Source organism: Mirounga angustirostris, unplaced genomic scaffold (assembly GCF_029215605.1).
Source record: "Mirounga angustirostris isolate CCGP_5_RB_7025 unplaced genomic scaffold, mMirAng1.0.hap1 SCAF_11, whole genome shotgun sequence".
NCBI classification, from domain to species: Eukaryota; Metazoa; Chordata; class Mammalia; order Carnivora; family Phocidae; genus Mirounga; species Mirounga angustirostris.
The window spans coordinates 108,025,621-108,042,699 of record NW_026991719.1 but is presented as its reverse complement, the minus strand read 5'-3'; the positions used below and the strand labels follow the sequence as shown (position 1 = coordinate 108,042,699).

Genomic DNA, 17,079 nt, shown 5'->3' with positions numbered 1-17,079 from the left:
CTTGCCATGAGATGTTATCATCTAAATATGGGAATTAAGGGGTTATTTGTCCATTAGGTTCAAATTGGGGTAGACACCTACAAAATGTGATATGAGGAACAAATGCTATACAATGATTGTATAACTAGTGTGCTATATATGAATTTTATCCACTTTGTGTGGCAAGAAAGATGTTTGGTCAAAAAAACTTGCTCTTTATTCCTCAGGAAAGAACCTGTCCCTGATGGACTACTATAGCTGTAACATTCACCTTTGCCTATCTCCTACTATTATTCTCTCTCTCAACTATTTTGGTCACATTCATGGCTTTAGGTCATAATGTGACTTGACAAAATGTTAACATTTATGGTAAATTTGTTAAAGAGTGTCTAGTAGTGACCTTAGAACGTTCACCTAGATTTTTGATGTTGTTTGTTTTAAAAAACTTAAATTGAAATTTTATGGGCCAAGTTTTCATTGCTTTTCCTGCACATTGTAAAGAGAGCCATTAGGATTTTTCGTTTTCTTTGGCTAACTTCCTAAGTGAAGCTTTTACGTCTTTGTTTCTCAGGGTGTAAATGAGGGGAATTAACATGGGAGTAACAGCTCCATAAAATATTGAGAAGAATTTGTATTCTTCCTGAGATTCCTTTGACTGAAGTTTCAGGTACATGTAGATGGCTATACCATTAAATATGGTGACCACAGTTAGCTGGGGTCCACAGGTAGAGAAAGCTTTGAGCCTGGCCTGAACAGAGTGGATCCTCAGCATGATAACCAAAATGTGCAAGTAGGAAATGAGGACAAAAGTGAAAGGGCAGTGTGAATATACTGACAACCAGACCCAGACACAGACTGACAGGAGTGTCAGAGCAGACGAGCTTCAGCAGGGCCTGAATCTCAAAGGTAAAATGGTTGATGATATTCTGTCCACAATAACAAGCAGGTCTTGCAAAGATTGGTAAGACTGCTACTAAAAAGGCACTGGCCCAGGTTCCCAAGGCCAACTGTATTCAAACCTGATTATTCATAATGGTGGTGTAATGCAAGGGATTGGAGATTGCAACAAACCTGTCACAAACCATGACAGCAAGGAAGAGACATTCTGTCTTCCCTGGATAGAAGGACGTGGTCATCTGGGCATAACAGCTGGTATAGAAAATGATGAGGAAGTACCTGAAGCATTGGGCCAAGATATATGGTTCCTAGCTTGTGGAGTAACAGATACCAAGGAAGGATAAATTACTGAGGAAAAAATACATGGGGATATTAAGTTGAGAATCCCATCTCAATACAACAATAAAGCTGTTCCCAAATATTGTGTTAAGGTAGAAAAACAGCAGTCCCAAGAGGGCACTCTGGATTTGAGGCTGTTGGGAAAATTCAGTGGGCAGTCACCTCAGAGGCATTATCTCTAGATTGCCCATTTAGTCATCTCAAGTACTGGGAAAGAACAAAATGTAATGTCACCTATGTTAGGAAGTAAGAGGAATAGCATCTTAGTAAGCTTGTTAGAGTTCATGTTCTAGACTTCTGATTAATTATTGTGTGTCATTTGTTTTACTGGGTCAGACTCAGCAGCTCAAGTATCCAAATGATGAAAATACAGGTTCTCTTTGCTTTTCTATCTTGTAGAAACTTACAAGGTTAAGTTGTTTGGACTGTGTTAGATCCCACTACAGGTACTTAATAACTGATCAAGTAAGACAGTCATTAACATTGGGTTAAACAAAATTATTTTGCTCATAAAGGGGCATTACTAGATGATTGACTTTATTCTTGACAAAAAAAGAGGCAAATATGCTACATCTCCCCACCAAGCATGCTCATTTATAGACAGCTTTATTGAAGTCAGTTCACCAATTATAAACAATAATTTTTAACTTTAAGCTCAGTGATCCAATTGTGAATGCTTGAAATACTTACTTGCTTTTCAACTCTTTTTTTGCTTCTTCTATGTCATACTAAAACCACATATGGATGGCAAATTAGAAAGTGTATATGTAGGTAAAGCAATCAGTCAATTCAATGGAAAAACACCACCAGACAAAATGACATGAAATAAATGAAGCGACTTGTGGATTTATGAAAATCTCACTCTTTGTTCAGTTGTTCTGACATCTGTCTTCAATGACAGAAGCATACTATGTGCAGATCCTACCATCTCCATATAATTTCAAACAAGAGCTTAAAGAATGATAGGAAAATTTTATTAGATAAAGGATTTTATGAAGACAATGGTTACCAGAAATTCTGAAGAGAGACAAGTCAAATTTTGGAATACATGTTTCCAGAAGTGTAGAAAGAGAGAAAGAAAGAAGGAAGGAAAGAGAAGGAAAAGACAGAGCCCTGTCAGTTTTGTATGATTTCGGTAGGGAGTGAAACAGATGACCCATTGAAATCTATTCTGGCTTTAGGATTTTCTTACTTACACACAGAATCAAATCTCTCCATACTGTAATGTTGTATTAGTGCTGCATATAATTGAGTAATTCTTCATACCCGAAAAGCCAAATGTTAAAATACAGAAAGAAAGTGAGGAAGTCAGTGGGATCTAAGCCTAAATCCTGGTTCAGCCACTAATAAGCTGAACAATCTTGAGAACGTCAGTTTCCTCATATATGAAATGGGAATATCACCTAGCCTCTTGCAGGATTGTCTCAAGAGTTAGATAAGATTATGTCTATAAAGAACCTAGCACAGTGCCTGGCACAATAATTAGCCACACAAGCTATGTTAGCTCTGTTCTCACTTTCACATCCCAGGTAGACCCTTCCTTCAGCTTGAATTTCATCCTCGTAAACATGTACCAAAATGTCATTTCATCCTACCTTTCTTTGTGAGATTATCATGTTATCAGAAACAATACCACCTGAAGTTTTAGGTTTGAGTAACAACTAAAGAAAGTTTGTATAAGTCATTAAAATTTGTTCCTGATGGTAAGCAGGAGAAGACACATAAAAATATGAAAATTACTCACTAACTTAGGGCTGGAGGACAGCAACAGAGAAGTGCACCTCATTCATAACAGAAGCATTTTGCAGTTGGCAACACCCCCACAAATGACTAATCTCCAAGAAGAAATTTGATTCCTTCAACTGCAAGGAAAAGAAGTTTAATACAAGCAGCTGTGATAATAAATCTTCCTATCAGTTGTGGTTATAAGGCTGGAAAATCTCGAGTTAACTGTGCTGGTGAATCATGCACATTTATTTCAACTTGTTAAATATATTTTTCTTTTATTTACACAGAGATGGCTTCTAATAAGGCTACCATGAAAGGTTGGTGTCCAAAAAACAATAAAGAAATTCATTGTCTAGCATACATAATGATAATATAGTTCATGCCAGTTCATGACATGCAATTTTTCTTTGCCTGTACAAATATGAAAATGAAATTTCTTCTTGAGGTGTCCAAAATTCTGTTACTTTGTTCTCAGCCACAGAAAAATAAATTGAGATTCCTTTCTGAATACATCTAGATATTTTTAAAATATTGGTGTTTGCCAAAAATGTATAGTGTACTTACAGACTGAAAATATTTAAATAGCATTAAAAGAAGACACAATTCAAATGCAAGAAGGAACTTTGGAAATTTGGATAATGGTGTGGTGGTTGAAGAATTCATGACCTCAATCTTGAAGAATAGTTTCCACTTTGGGGATTTAGGGGATATCCCTGCTTTGTAATTTAGTTGCCTAATACAAACATGGAGAGAGAAAACAAAGAAGGAGGAGGAAGCTTCTGCTATATTTCACTTATTAAAATAATGTTCGCTTTCCTCCTAACCTGGTTAATGAGAATTTCAGTGAATGTACCGTATAGCCATGATTCTGGTTGGTAAACATGGTGGTGTTGGGTAACCACAGCCAGTCTTCCTCAAAGAGAAACTTTCTTCTGTCTGAGCAATTCTTCATTAATTTACTTTCTTTTCTGCTAGCAAATGAAATGTTCAGGTAGTGCTATATTGAGGAATTTTGGAGAACAAGATGTACATCATAGGATGATTGCATAACTTTTGTGTTCGCTGGGTTCTGCAAATGATATGTTGTGTTGGTCAATCCAGTTCTCTTCCAAGTATGATTGTGGGTTCAACAGAGATTAGATGAAGTTTTATTTTTATTGTTTTTTTTTTTTTAACTTAAGGGACTTTAGACCCTGTATAATAGAAGTAAGACTAGGCATACAATTTAGAGGCTGTAAACCCCTGGATTTAGTGACCATATCTGAGTTGCCTCTGCTTTCTCTGGCATTCTACTTTGCACAGAGGAAAGTCTTGAGAACTGTTTGTTGAAATAAAAGCTCCTGATGTCACTTTGACTGAATGGATTCTCCCATTAAGGTATTTTTATATTGCATTTAATGATATTGTTTGGGGCCATCTGACCATGAATAACTTTTTTCCCTGAAATTTGTACTCATCAATTTTTGGTACCAAAAAATGTGTTGACTGATAGAGCAGTGCTCTGTAGAAAGACAACAGAAGAGGAGGACTTTCAGCCAGATAGTCACTTCTTATTGGGCATTTGTGGTTCACTCCTTCCATACAGGGTTGATGGTAAGGGTCTGCCTATGTGAGATACTCATTCCTCAAGAATTTTCTTTGTGATTCTATCCAAGGGACCTTCTCACCCCCAAATATTAAAAATATATTAAACTTGTGTGGAAATCCACAAAATATGAAGGAGGATTAGATGGAGAACATTTAGGAGAGCATACAAATTGGGAGAAATCGTAGTGCCATCCAGGAAATATTTCACAGAGGCATGCTTGATGCTTCCCTAATGAAGATTACAGAACTGGCAAACTACAGTAAGAATGGAAGGCTTCAGCTGTCCAGGCATCTGATGGAAGTCTCTTTCTGCTACAAGCAGAGCATCTGATAAATTTGGGATTTGCCTTATTGACAATTTCATTTCTCAGAAGGTTAAAGAAGCTTTGGGGGGAAATGATGTTATGGACTTACTTATGATAGAATGGACCAGAATCTTGGGAGAAAATAATCATATCACCTAGGAGTTCATAAAATAAAGAAATTCTATGGTTAATATTTCTAAAAGGGAAGGTGGCTGTGATGCCATAGATCTCTTTTCTCTAAATTTTTTAATTTCAAATTTCTTAAAGTCTCTGATGATAGTTTGACCAGAAACAGAATCACAAGAGATTTAAGATGAGAATAGACTTTTTCACTTTAAGTACACAGCACAGAACATGGAAACAGCACAGACTCAGCTCTCCTGGGTGTAGACAGTACTTATCTAGCAATCTCATAAGGCCTAATTGACAGCAGCTTTCTTGCCTTATAATCAGAGTCTACTAGACCCATCCCTATTACATACTGATCTGTGCGGCCTACTCTGAAAGTTTACTAGGTAACTGAATTTTACTTATCTTGTGGATATTTTTTCTTCAGAGCTTTTTGATGTGTATATGGAAGGATTCAATCTAGGCTTCATGGTCATGCAGAATAATTCATTCACTTATCCACTCAACAAATATTTATTGGTTTCTTACTATGTGTCAGTTCTGCTCTATTTGCTGAGGATATAGCAATGAACAAAAGAGACAAGACTTCCCTTCTTATTTAACTTGTATTCTGTGGGGATGAGACAAAAAAGAAGTAACAAATGAAGTAATTCAGATAGTAATATCTGTTAAGATGAAAATGAAATGGTTATATGAAAGAGCAGTGGAACAAGATTGTTATTATAAGTGTTTGCTTTCAAAGAAGGTGATGTTTAATTGGGACCAAAATGACACAAAGTAACTATGTGAAAATTTAGGGGAATAGAGTTTGAGAGAGAGGGAACAGTAGGTGCTAAGACTCTAAGGCAAAAACAAGTTTAGGGGCGCCTGGGTGGCTCAGTCCTTAAGCATCTGCCTTCAGCTCAGGTCATGATCCCAGGGTTCTGGGATCGAGCCCCGCATCAGGCTCTAGAGCAGGGAGCCTGCTTCTCCCTCTCTCACTCCCCTACTTGTGTTCCCTCCTTCACTGTCTCTCTGTCTGTCAAATAAATAAAATCTTTAAAAACAAAAAAACAAACAAAACAAAACAAAACAAAAAAACAAAAACCAAGTTTAACTGTTTGCCAGATAGAGGTGAGTGTAGTTGAAGCACAGTGTAGGGGACCAATCTTCCTGGTTTGTCCTGGGCTTTCTTGATTTTTACCACTGAGAGTTTCGTGTCCCCAGAAACTCTTTAATTCCTGCGTCAGGTTTAGGATTAAAACAGAAACTCATTAATGATATCAACTTCACAGAATATTTTTCTCCAAGGTAACCATGCTGTGGTCCTTTCATCTCAATTCAGATGATTTAGTTCATTCCAAGATCTCTCAATAACAGATCCAAATTCACTCCTGAAAATACGTAGATCTACTCCTGATTTTTTTCCCATTGTCCTCTTGAAGAGTGGTCCTTTGAACCAGACACCCTTCTGAAAGCATGGAACGACCAATGCCCATCATGGAGAAACTACAAATTGTGGCAGCATTTTTGTACTAATCGTGTACATCCTAGGATAGCCAGTTATTTTTAACAGTATTATGTTTAGCAAGGAAGTAAGGCCCCTAACCTTGATTTTTCCACACAAACTACTCTCAAACCAGTTATCTCATTTCCTCTGTGACTGTACAACTAATTTTCTTTTAACCTCAAGGCTCAGCTTTATGATTTGCTAAGCAATGCTTCATCTTGTTCAGTTTGGCTTGGAGTTCCCTTCCACTGAGGTCATTTTGGATGCTAATTCTGGTATCCAAAACTTTACCTAAGCATGTCTTACTTTCTTTGTATCACTCAAAATTTGGCAAATTTGTCTTCTGGGTTTTTATCTAAGTCATTTGACAAAAGTGTTGAACAGAGCAGGGCCCCAGGCATGTCACCGGAGACATCCTTCCAACATAGCATTAATCCATTAATCAATATGTTAAGGGAAATTTGTTTAAGCAGGTATTTAAATCTTAAAATTTCAAGCCTACTATGTTACCCATGATTTGGGATATAGCATGTAATCATGAGGCCAAAATATTGCCTAAAGATAAAGTTCTTCTCATTTGTTCTTGCAGATTACTGGCAATAAAAGGTGATAAGACTGGAAATGTGGCTGGAACAGGTAAAGGACAGTAGGTACACCTAGGAGGGAGAAAAAGAACCCTCAAAGCTCGTTCACATGGGCTTAACAATTTGGGAAGGACCAGAAGAAGGGGGACTTGAGGAGAAATGAAGAGTTAAATGTCTTAGCCTGTTATTAAAGTTTTTTGTAATAATGCTACAGCTATAGAAAATATATAAACAAATGCGTGTGATTGTCTTCCAGTGAAACTTCAATTAAAAAACCACACAGTGCACCAGATTTGATGGCCAGGCTGTAGTTTGCCAACTTCAGCTTTAGATGATTCAGAATAACCTTTACAGAAATATCCTCATCCATGTCTATGTGAATCCAGGAACACAGCTTCCACCTGCTACCCTTCTTTCTCCTCTGTTAAGTTCTCCCAATTCCGAGATTGCACACATAGGCTGGGATCCCCTTAATCTCTCTTTTGTCTGGTCTTCCTTTCAGGATTCTTTCTTTAAAAAAAAGACATTATTTATTTGAGGGAGAGAGAGAGAGCGAGCACAGGAGTGGGGGGAGGGACAGAGGGCGAGATTCTTTCTTTTTTTCTTTTTTTAAATTTTATTTTATTATGTTATGTTAGTCACCATACAATACATCATTAGTTTTTTTTTTTTAATTTTATTCTTATGTTAATCCCCATACATTACATCATTAGTTTTAGATGAAGTGTTCCATGATTCATTGTTTGTGCACAACACCCAGTGCTCCATGCAGAATGTGCCCTCCTTAATATCCATCACCGGGCTAATCCATCCCCCCACCCCCCTCCCCTCTAAAACCCTCAGTTTGTTTCTCAGAGTCCATAGTCTCTCATGGTTCATCTCTCCCTCGATTTCCCCCCTTCATTTTTCCCTTCCTTCTCCTAATGTCCTCTGTGCTATTCCTTATGTTCCACAGATAAGTGAAGCCATATGATAATTGACTTTCTCTACTTGACTTATTTCACTTAGCATAATCTCCTCCGTTCCCATCCATGTTGATGTAAAAGTTGGGTATTCATCCTTTCTGATGGCTGAGTAATATTCCATTGTATATATGGACCACATCTTCTTTATCCATTCTTCTGTTGAAGGGCATCTTGGCTCTTTCCACAGTTTGGCTATTGTGGATATTGCTGCTATGAACATTGGGGTGCATATGGCCCTTCTTTTCACTACATCTATGTCTTTGGGGTAAATACAGAGTAGTGCAATTGCTAGGCCATAGGGTAGCTCTATTTTTATTTTTTTGAGGAACTGCCACACTGTTTTCCAAAGTGGCTGTACCAGTTTGCATTCCCACCAACAGTGTAAGAGGGTTCCCCTTTCTCCACAACCTCTTCAACATTTGTTGTTTCTTTCCCTGTCCATTTTTGCCATTCTAACTGGTGTAAGGTGGTCTCTCAATGTGGTTTTGATTTGAATTTCTCTGATGGCTAATGATGATGAACATTTTTTCATGTGTCTGTTAGCCATTTGTATGTCTTCTTCAGAGAAGTGTCTGTTCGTGTCTTCTGCCCATTTTTTGACTTGATTATTTGTTTTTTGGGTGTTGAGTTTGAGAAGTTCTTTCTAGATCTTGGATACCAGCCCTTTATTCATAGTGTCATTTGCAAATATCTTCTCCCTTTCTGTGGGTTGCCTTTTTGTTTTGTTGGCTGTTTCCTTTGCTGTGCAGAAGCTTTTTATCTTGATGAAGTCCCAAAAGTTCATTTTTGCTTTTGTTTCACTAGCTTTTGGAGATGTATCTTGAAAGAAGTTGCTGTGGCCAATGTCAAAGAAGTTACTGCCTATGTTCTCCTCTAGGATTTTGATGGATTCCTGTCTCACATTGAGGTCTTTCATCCATTTTGATTTTATCATTGTGTGAGGTGTTAGAGAATGGTCGAGTTTCATTCTTCTGCATGTGGCTGTCCAATTTTCCCAGCACCATTTATTGAAGAGAATTTTTTCCATTGCATATTTTTTCCTGCTTTGTCAAAGATTATTTGACCATAGAGTTGAGGGTCCATATCTGGGTTCTCTATTCTGTTCCATTGGTCTATATGTCTGTTTTTGTGCCAGTACCATGCTGTCTTGGTGATCACTGCTTTGTAATAGAGGTTGAAATCAGACAACATAATGCCCCCAGCTTTGTTTCTCTTTTTCAACATTTCCTTGGCAATTCGGGGTCTTTTCTGATTCCATACAAATTTTAGGATTGTTTGTTCCAGCACTTTGAAAAATCTCATTGGAATTTTGATCAGGATTGCATTGAAGGTATAGATTGCTCTGGGTAGCAGAGACATTTTAACAATGTTTATTCTGATCCATGAGCATGGAATGTTTTTCCATCTTTTTGTGTCTTCTTCAATTTCTTTCATGTATGTTCTGTAGTTCCTAGAATATAGATCCTTTACCTCTTTGGTTAGGTTTATTCCAAGGTATCTTATGGTTTCTGGTGCTATTGTAAATGGAATCGTTTCTCTAATTTCTCTTTCTACAATTGCATTGTTAGTGTATAAGAAAACAACTGATTTCTGTGCATTGATTTTGTATCCTGCCACATTACTGAATTGCTGTATGAGATCTAGTAATTTGGGGGTGGAGTGTTTTGGGTTTTCCACATAAAGTATCATGTCATCTGCGAAAAGAGAGAGTTTGACTTCGTCTTTGCCAATTTGAATACTTTTATTTCTTTTTGTTGTCTGATTGCTGTTGCTGGGACTTCTAGTACTATGTTGAACAATAGTGGCGAGAGTGGGCATCCCTGATGTGTTCCTGATCTTAAGGGAAAGGCTCTCAGCTTTTCCCCATTGAGGATGATCTTTGCTGTGGGTTTTTCATAGATGGATTTTATGAACTTGAGGAATGTTCCCTCTATCCCTATACTCTGAAGAGTTTTAATCAGGAAAGGATGTTGTATTTTGTCAAATGCTTTTTCTGCATCAATTGAGAGGACCATATGGTTCTTCTCTCTCCTCTTATTAATGTGTTCTATCACACTGATTGATTTGCAAATGTTGAACCACCCTTGCATCACGGGGATAAATCCCACTTGGTTGTGGTGGATGATCCTTTTAAAGTATTGTTGGATCCTATTAGCTAGGATTTTGTTGAGGATTTTGGAATCCATATTCATCAGGGATATCAGTCTGAAATTCTGCTTTTTGATGGGGTCTTTGCCTAGTTTGGGGATTAAGGTAATGCTGGCCTCATAGAATGAGTCTGGAATCTTTCCTTCTGTTTCTATTTTTTGAAACAGCTTCAGGAGAATAGGTATTATTTCTTCTTTGAATGTTTGGTAGAATTCCCCAGGAAATCCATCAGGCCCTGGACTCTTGTTTTTTGGGAGGTTTTTGATCACTTCTTCAATCTCGTTACTGGTTATTGGCCTATTCGGGTTGTCAATTTCTTCCTGTTTCAGTCTTGGCAGCTTATACGTTTCCAGGAAGGCATCCATTTCATCCAGATTGCTTAGTTTATTGGCATATAGGTCTTTTTTTTTTTTTAAAGATTTTATTTATTCATTTGACAGAGATAGATACAGCGAGAGAGGGAACACAAGCAGGGGGAGTGGGAGAGGGAGAAGCAGGCTTCCCTCAGAACGAGGAGCCCAGTGCAGGGCTCAATCCCAGGACCCTGGGATCATGGCCTGAGCCGAAGGCAGACGCTTAACAACTGAGCCACCCAGGCACCCTGGCATATAGGTCTTTTTAAAAGGTTTTATTTATTTGAGAGGGAAAGCGCACACATAAGGGGGAGGGTAGGGGCAGAGGGAGAAGCAGATTCCCCCCTGAGCAGGGAGCCCAACACAGGGCTCCATCCCAGGACCCTGAGATCATGACTTCAGCTGAAGTTGGACCCTTAACTTACCGAGCCACCCAGGTGCCCTGGATTATTTCTTCCAATCTTTCTCTTTTATGATCTGAAACAGGAACTGACTAACTTTTTCGAAATCAGTCATTTAAGAGATAGTTTAGATTTTCTGTGCCATAGGTCTCTGTGGCAACTACTCAGCTCTGCCATTGTAGCACCAAAAAGCAGCCTTAGACATGATGTAAACAAATAGGCAGAACTAGGCTCTAATAAAACTTTATCTAGGAAAACAGGTGTAGTGGGCTGCTTTTGACGCACATGCTGTAGTTTGCCAACTGCTGATCTAGATGGGATGCAGATTATTCTCGAAATCATATCCTCTAGCCCGCACACCACCTTGCATTTGTTTTTTGCGTTATACTAATTGGGAACTACCGGTCCCCTACAGGTCACTGCCAACAGTGGTTCCTTAGGCATCCACAGGGCTTGTGTCCTGTTTCTAACAGCACTCCTTTGTGGCACTCTAATGTCCTCTGAATCCCTCACACAACTAAGGCCTAGAAACAACCTGTTGATCTCACACTCCCCAATCTCAGAGTCCTTTGAGCAGGTTGTTTTAAGCCTGCCAGTTTTCATATCCCCTGCTCCTGGAGTGAAATTTCCACCAATTTAATTATGAGGTGATGGCAGTTGGCAGGGATTAGCACCCATCAAGTAAAAGTTTAGGTTCTTTTCGGTGAGCCCAACTCCTACCTGGGCGCATTGACTACCATTTGCCGAAACAGTCTAATCTCCTTTTGCACCAGAGGTTATGAGCCTCCCTGGATGACTGAGGGCACTGCTGGCAATGGGCACTAGTTAAGAGCAGGTGACTGAGAGGAGAAACTAGGGAGTAGGGCACGGGGGATCCCTGCAAGATGATGAGTGCAAATGACGACTCTAGCTAAGAGAAGGAGTAAACCTAGTGGGCATATTCATTGTTCATGTCCCCACTTGACTTTAGAATGACTGCTGCGTTTTAAAAAAATGCACAGAATTCTTATTTCACCCCAATTTTAGATTAATTAAAACATGACATTCGACAGAAAAAGAGACAGAAAAAGACGTACTGTATGATCTCACTTATATGTGGAACCTGAAAAGGCTGAACTCATAGACACCGAGAGTAGGAGTGGTTACCAGGAGCTGAGGGGGGAGTGGGGGAATTGGGGAGATGGTGGTCAAAGGATACAAACTTCCACTTATAAGAAGAATATGTGCTGGGGACCTAATGTTCAATGTGGTGATTATAGTTAATAATAGTATGGATATATTTGAAAGTTGCTAATAGAGTAGAATCTTAAATGTTCCCACTGCAAAAAGAAATGGTAATTAGGTGATGTGAGGGAGATGTCAGCTGATGCTATAGTGGGAATCATTTCATCAAATGCACCTTATCAAATCACCAAATTGCACACCTTAAACTTAGACAGTGTTGTATGTCGGTTATATCTCAACGAAGCTGGGACGATATAAATAAATCCACATCTTCCTTAAATCTGAATTCAAAGAACAACGTAGTCTAAAAGTTCTGAGGTCAGATCTCTTGTCCTGGTTTTGCCTGAACATGCTGGACTTTAGTTTTCTCTTCTATAAAGCAAATGGACCTCACTAGACAATTATTGATTCTAATCAACATTTTCTCCAGTCAACAGAGAAAGCATGGAAGCCACAGAAAACCATAGGTAATTTAACAAGAATCACAGAGAATTCTGCTGTTTAGTTGTGACCATTAAGTACATGTGGGCTCTTTTTCTGTTCCTATGCTATTTTCACAGTCATGATGTCACACTATACAAAATGTGAACTGCTTTGCCACTGAAGCATTTTTCCCATGGTGCTAGACAACTGTTCAGGACTCTTCTAGCTCTATGATTTCAGGTATGTTTAGTTTCTTATGGAGAATATAAAGACTATAAAGAATCATGGTGAATAATATTTGTCTTTTTCCAATAAGCAAGACAGTATAAAGCTTTTCATGGAAACTAAATGGAACAAATGTAAAAATGAATTATTTGTAAACTTTGAATTATGAAAATCCTCTATTTATACTTGTTAGCCATTGATTGGGTTATAGCCTAAAGAACAATTCAGCGTGGTGAATTGAAGAACAGATTGTGCCATTCCTTTCTCCCCAAGGAGAAGTATATGATACGTAAGACTAGAAGTTAGCTTTTATGAAAATTCCTGGAGATGAACAAATATAATGTTTAGAAAACCTAGAAAACTCTTCTGATTTAAGAAGTTTAGAGTCTACTTTTAGCAACTGGCAAAATAGTGAAACAATATTGCCATGTGGACTAGAATGAAGATGGCTGACTTTGAGAATGAATTATGGCAGGCTTTATGTGATAATACAACAGCATTGAGAAATCAATAAAGCAACTTTGGAAGTTTGGACTTTGGCCAAATATTGAACAAACACCTCCTACATACAAGGTATTGGCTCTAGGCACATAGCATCTAAGGAAAACCAAAGCACTCTTATTGCCTGTAGGAACTCACAGCTGAGTAATGAGATGAAGGGGAACCTTTGGACAGAACTAGCTATAAGGTGAGATGCAGAGTAGTAAGTGTCCTAGCAGACAGGCACTTGAGGTGTTATGGGAATTTCTTTCTTCTGTTGACCTGGAGCAGTGCTCCAGTGGATCATTCCAGCCCCGGAAAGAAACCCTGGGCTGAGCAGCGTCACATATAAACACAGAACACATGGTAAGCTTTCCTTCCATTTAGCTGAGACCTGAAGTTAATTCCAAATGTAACTCAAGAGCAGTTGCACTTTCACTAAAATGGTGAGAGGAACACTCCCCAAGTCCAATTATTACAAAGGCCAGGGAGGGAGGCAGAATCACACCTGCCAGGGGACACCGTATCAAAGGTTCAAAGTTGCAAAGGGAAACCATTTCAAAGCCTCCAGGATTAGGTCCCAGAGGGGCAATTAGAAGGCCCTTCACATGAAAGAGTTCAGAAGTATTTACAAGAACATGCCCAAGAGAAGGAGTTTATTTCTGGACTACTGACACCGAAGTTGCTTTCCTCCTTCATTAAGTCTCTAGATCTTTGGAAACAAAACCTTTCATTACCTTCCTGGCAACTTTGACCCTAAGTGGCACGGGAATCTAACGTTTTCATCTACGTTTTACCAAATGCCAGGATAATAGGCCAGGCAAATCTGCAACAGTCACCTGGGTGATTCTAAATCTCTGGATGGTTGACAAAAATGGACTGAGTTTGATGTCAACATCATTACCTCAGGGTAACATACCTTGACTCCTCAGGTCGAACTCTGTTCCTTTTCTTATGCTCACACTTATCCCTCTGTGTTTTACTTATCTGTTGGCTTGTGTATCTCCCCCACTGGGCCTAATCTTAGGAGGAGAGACACTGTGTCCTTGCTCACCATCGTTTGCACAGTATCTAGCACAGTGCCTGGAGCATCACTACACACTCAATAAATATTAGTCGAAGGGAAGAACGCTAGGACAACCTGTGCTGGGCCATCACTAAGTGGATCAGATATGCTATGATATGGTAAGATAATGCCATGGGAAGGCAGTCAAGAGAGCGCTGTGCCCAGGGTCAGCCAATTCCTTGGAGATTTGCCTAAGGTGGCGGCACCAGGCTAGAGCTGCACCGCTGTGCAAGGACTTTTTCCTGATTTCAGTTGAAGGTGCTCAGGAATGATGGGGCTGGGGAAGCCAACTTGATTGATATTCTTTCTTTTTTTCAACTTGATTGATATTCTGATATCATTTCCACACCCAAGTGAGGACCTTGGAGTCCATGTGGTACAACTTCCACATTTTAAAGATGGAGAAACTGTGGCACAGAAGGCAACAGCTGCTGTGCCTGAGGCACTAGCTGGCGGAGGAGCCTTTCACACCCATGTCTCCAGACATCCTGTTCAGTGCTCTTCCCTCTGCAACTGGCTGCCTCTCTTAAGGCCTGAAACTCAACAGGCCAGCGTTTCATGGGCAGCTCCACAAAGTAGCCATGTGGCTCTGGGAGATCTCTTCCTCCTTTTCCCACCTTAGTGTCCCAGTGGGAAAATCGGCCTTATAACGTACGCCTCCCGGGGCCGTGGTGAGCTAGCCTTAGAGGAAGCAGGGCTTGTAATGTTCCTAGCGGAGTGCCTGTTTCATAACTGGTTCCCAACTCTTAAGTCCCTTCTCTTCCATCTGGGCACATGGGGCCTTTCAGGACACACAGAAATGAGGAGTGTCTTCAGTGGTTGGGAAGAGTCAGCTATGCAGAGGGTCTCGGCTGCTCAGACCCATGTCATCCTTCAGAAGACACATGTGGAGCTCAACCCTGCATCCGTGTGCTCTTGCTCTGAAGAGACTCTCCTCCTCCCTCACTCCTGACATCCCCCAAGGAAACACAGCCTCAAAACATAGACTTTCCAATTTTCCTAGTAAAATGAATGAAAGAACCTTTTGGGGAATAAAGTGATCTCTTTTTAGCTCCCCTTGTTTACTTTTCCTTAAGCTCCCGAGATGGCTTACATGTTAGCTGTTAATCACACCATCTGTTCAAACAGTACTTCAGTAAATGATTCAATTCATACTTTCCTTCTAAAAGAATCTTTTTAAGGACGGTGTTTATGTCTCTGTTATCCTTCATTTGGCAACGTAGTTGAGCTATTTTAACTTTGCTATCATTGTAAACACATATTGAATCCCCCACTTCTTTTTTTTTTTTTAAGATTTTATTTATTTATTTGACAGAGACAGAGATAGCGAGAGCAGGAACACAAGCAGCGGGAGTGGGAGAGGGAGAAGCAGGCTCTCCGCTGAGCAGGGAGCCCGATGTGGGACTCGATCCCAGGACCCTGGGATCATGACCTGAGCCGAAGGCAGACGATTAATGACTGAGCCACCCAGGCGCCCAAGAATCCCCCACTTCTTAACTGTAGAAAACAAGACAACTCCTCTGGTTTTGTTCCACATGACTCTTGGCTTAGAGGGAGAGGGTGCTATGTATTAGACAGAGATTCTGTATTTTCTAAAAAGAAAAAAGTGAGGACAAGAAGTTCCAGCCAATGTTTTCTCTGATATCTTGAATTTAGTAATGACTAGGTTCTAGCTCCATGAGACTGTTCAGGCCAAGCCCAAATAAACAGAGCGTCCTTAGTCGTTAGGAAGCACCAGCTCTGCTGAGGAGCCTAGCTGCTCAGCTGCATCTCATCTTTCAGGAGATCAAGCTTCCCCTGGTTTAGAGAGGTACCTGGGAAGAAGTGTCTGGATCCCCTCAGCAAGTCCAGGCCCAAAACTTGGGTGGTACCTGGCCTGGCCGTGAAGTAAAATGGCTGGCTGCACTTTTGGAGAAATGGGAGGCCTTGGAGTCAGTAGGGTGAGAACATAGGAGAGTACAGGTGGACTTCTTATTGTTGCAAAATGTGCTATGGACCTCTGAAGGCTCTGTATCCATGTATGTGTCTAGGGAAGTTCACATAGCAGCATGGCCTTGTCCTAGTGCTGGCCCACATAGATGCCATTCTCTCCTGCTTTCTAAGACCCATAGCTACATGGAAGGAGTGCTACATTGTGCAATCATGTACACAATATAAGAATTACATGAAGTCAGCACATATAAACTTGTGTGTGGGGACCCCAATAAAGGAGGGTTTTGTTCTTCATGCCAAGAGATAAAAGGTAGTTGGTGAAGGCTCAAATAAGAAGAGATAATCTTGCTGGGTTTCTAAGGTTGGATAGTTCACTAGTTCTAAATGCACACATTTGCAGAGTCTACATCAATAGTGTGCATAGAGCTGGAAATGAATGTGTTTGTGGGAATGGTAACATATTTGTATGGTTGGATCAGCAGCGATCAGGACACCTGTGTGGGCTGGGTTCAGATCTCTGAAGGTCTTAAGTGTCACAATGGAGAGTTTAGCTTCTTGCCTTCACATAATTGGACATCACTGAGGACTCTGACACAATCTCAGAAAAATGTGTGACACCATAGTATGGAGCCTGTATTGGAGTGGGTTGCCCATGAAACCATGTCTCAAGTTATTGCAATAGTCAAAGCAAGAAATGATGAGGGCTGAAGTTAAGGGAGAGACAGTAGGATGAGAGACTAAGGATGGATTTGAGATTTATCACAGGAGTAGAATAGGCAGCACTTCAAGGATAATTAGAGCTTGTAGTGAGAGAGGAAGTGGATT

General features: G+C 39.9%; 1 long non-coding RNA gene across 2 annotated transcripts in view; it reads left to right on the top strand.

The window, feature by feature from the left end:
- Nucleotides 1-17,079, top strand: part of LOC123839239 (uncharacterized) — a 167,911-nt gene that overhangs the window by 127,377 nt on the left and 23,455 nt on the right. Inside the window, exon 2 of one of the 2 annotated variants that reach the window (XR_010406261.1) lies at nucleotides 7,043-7,089. The exons of the other annotated variant lie outside the window; for it this stretch is intronic. This is a non-coding gene — a long non-coding RNA (uncharacterized LOC123839239). The remainder of the gene's footprint in view (nucleotides 1-7,042; nucleotides 7,090-17,079) is intronic. 2 annotated transcript variants of the gene reach the window in all.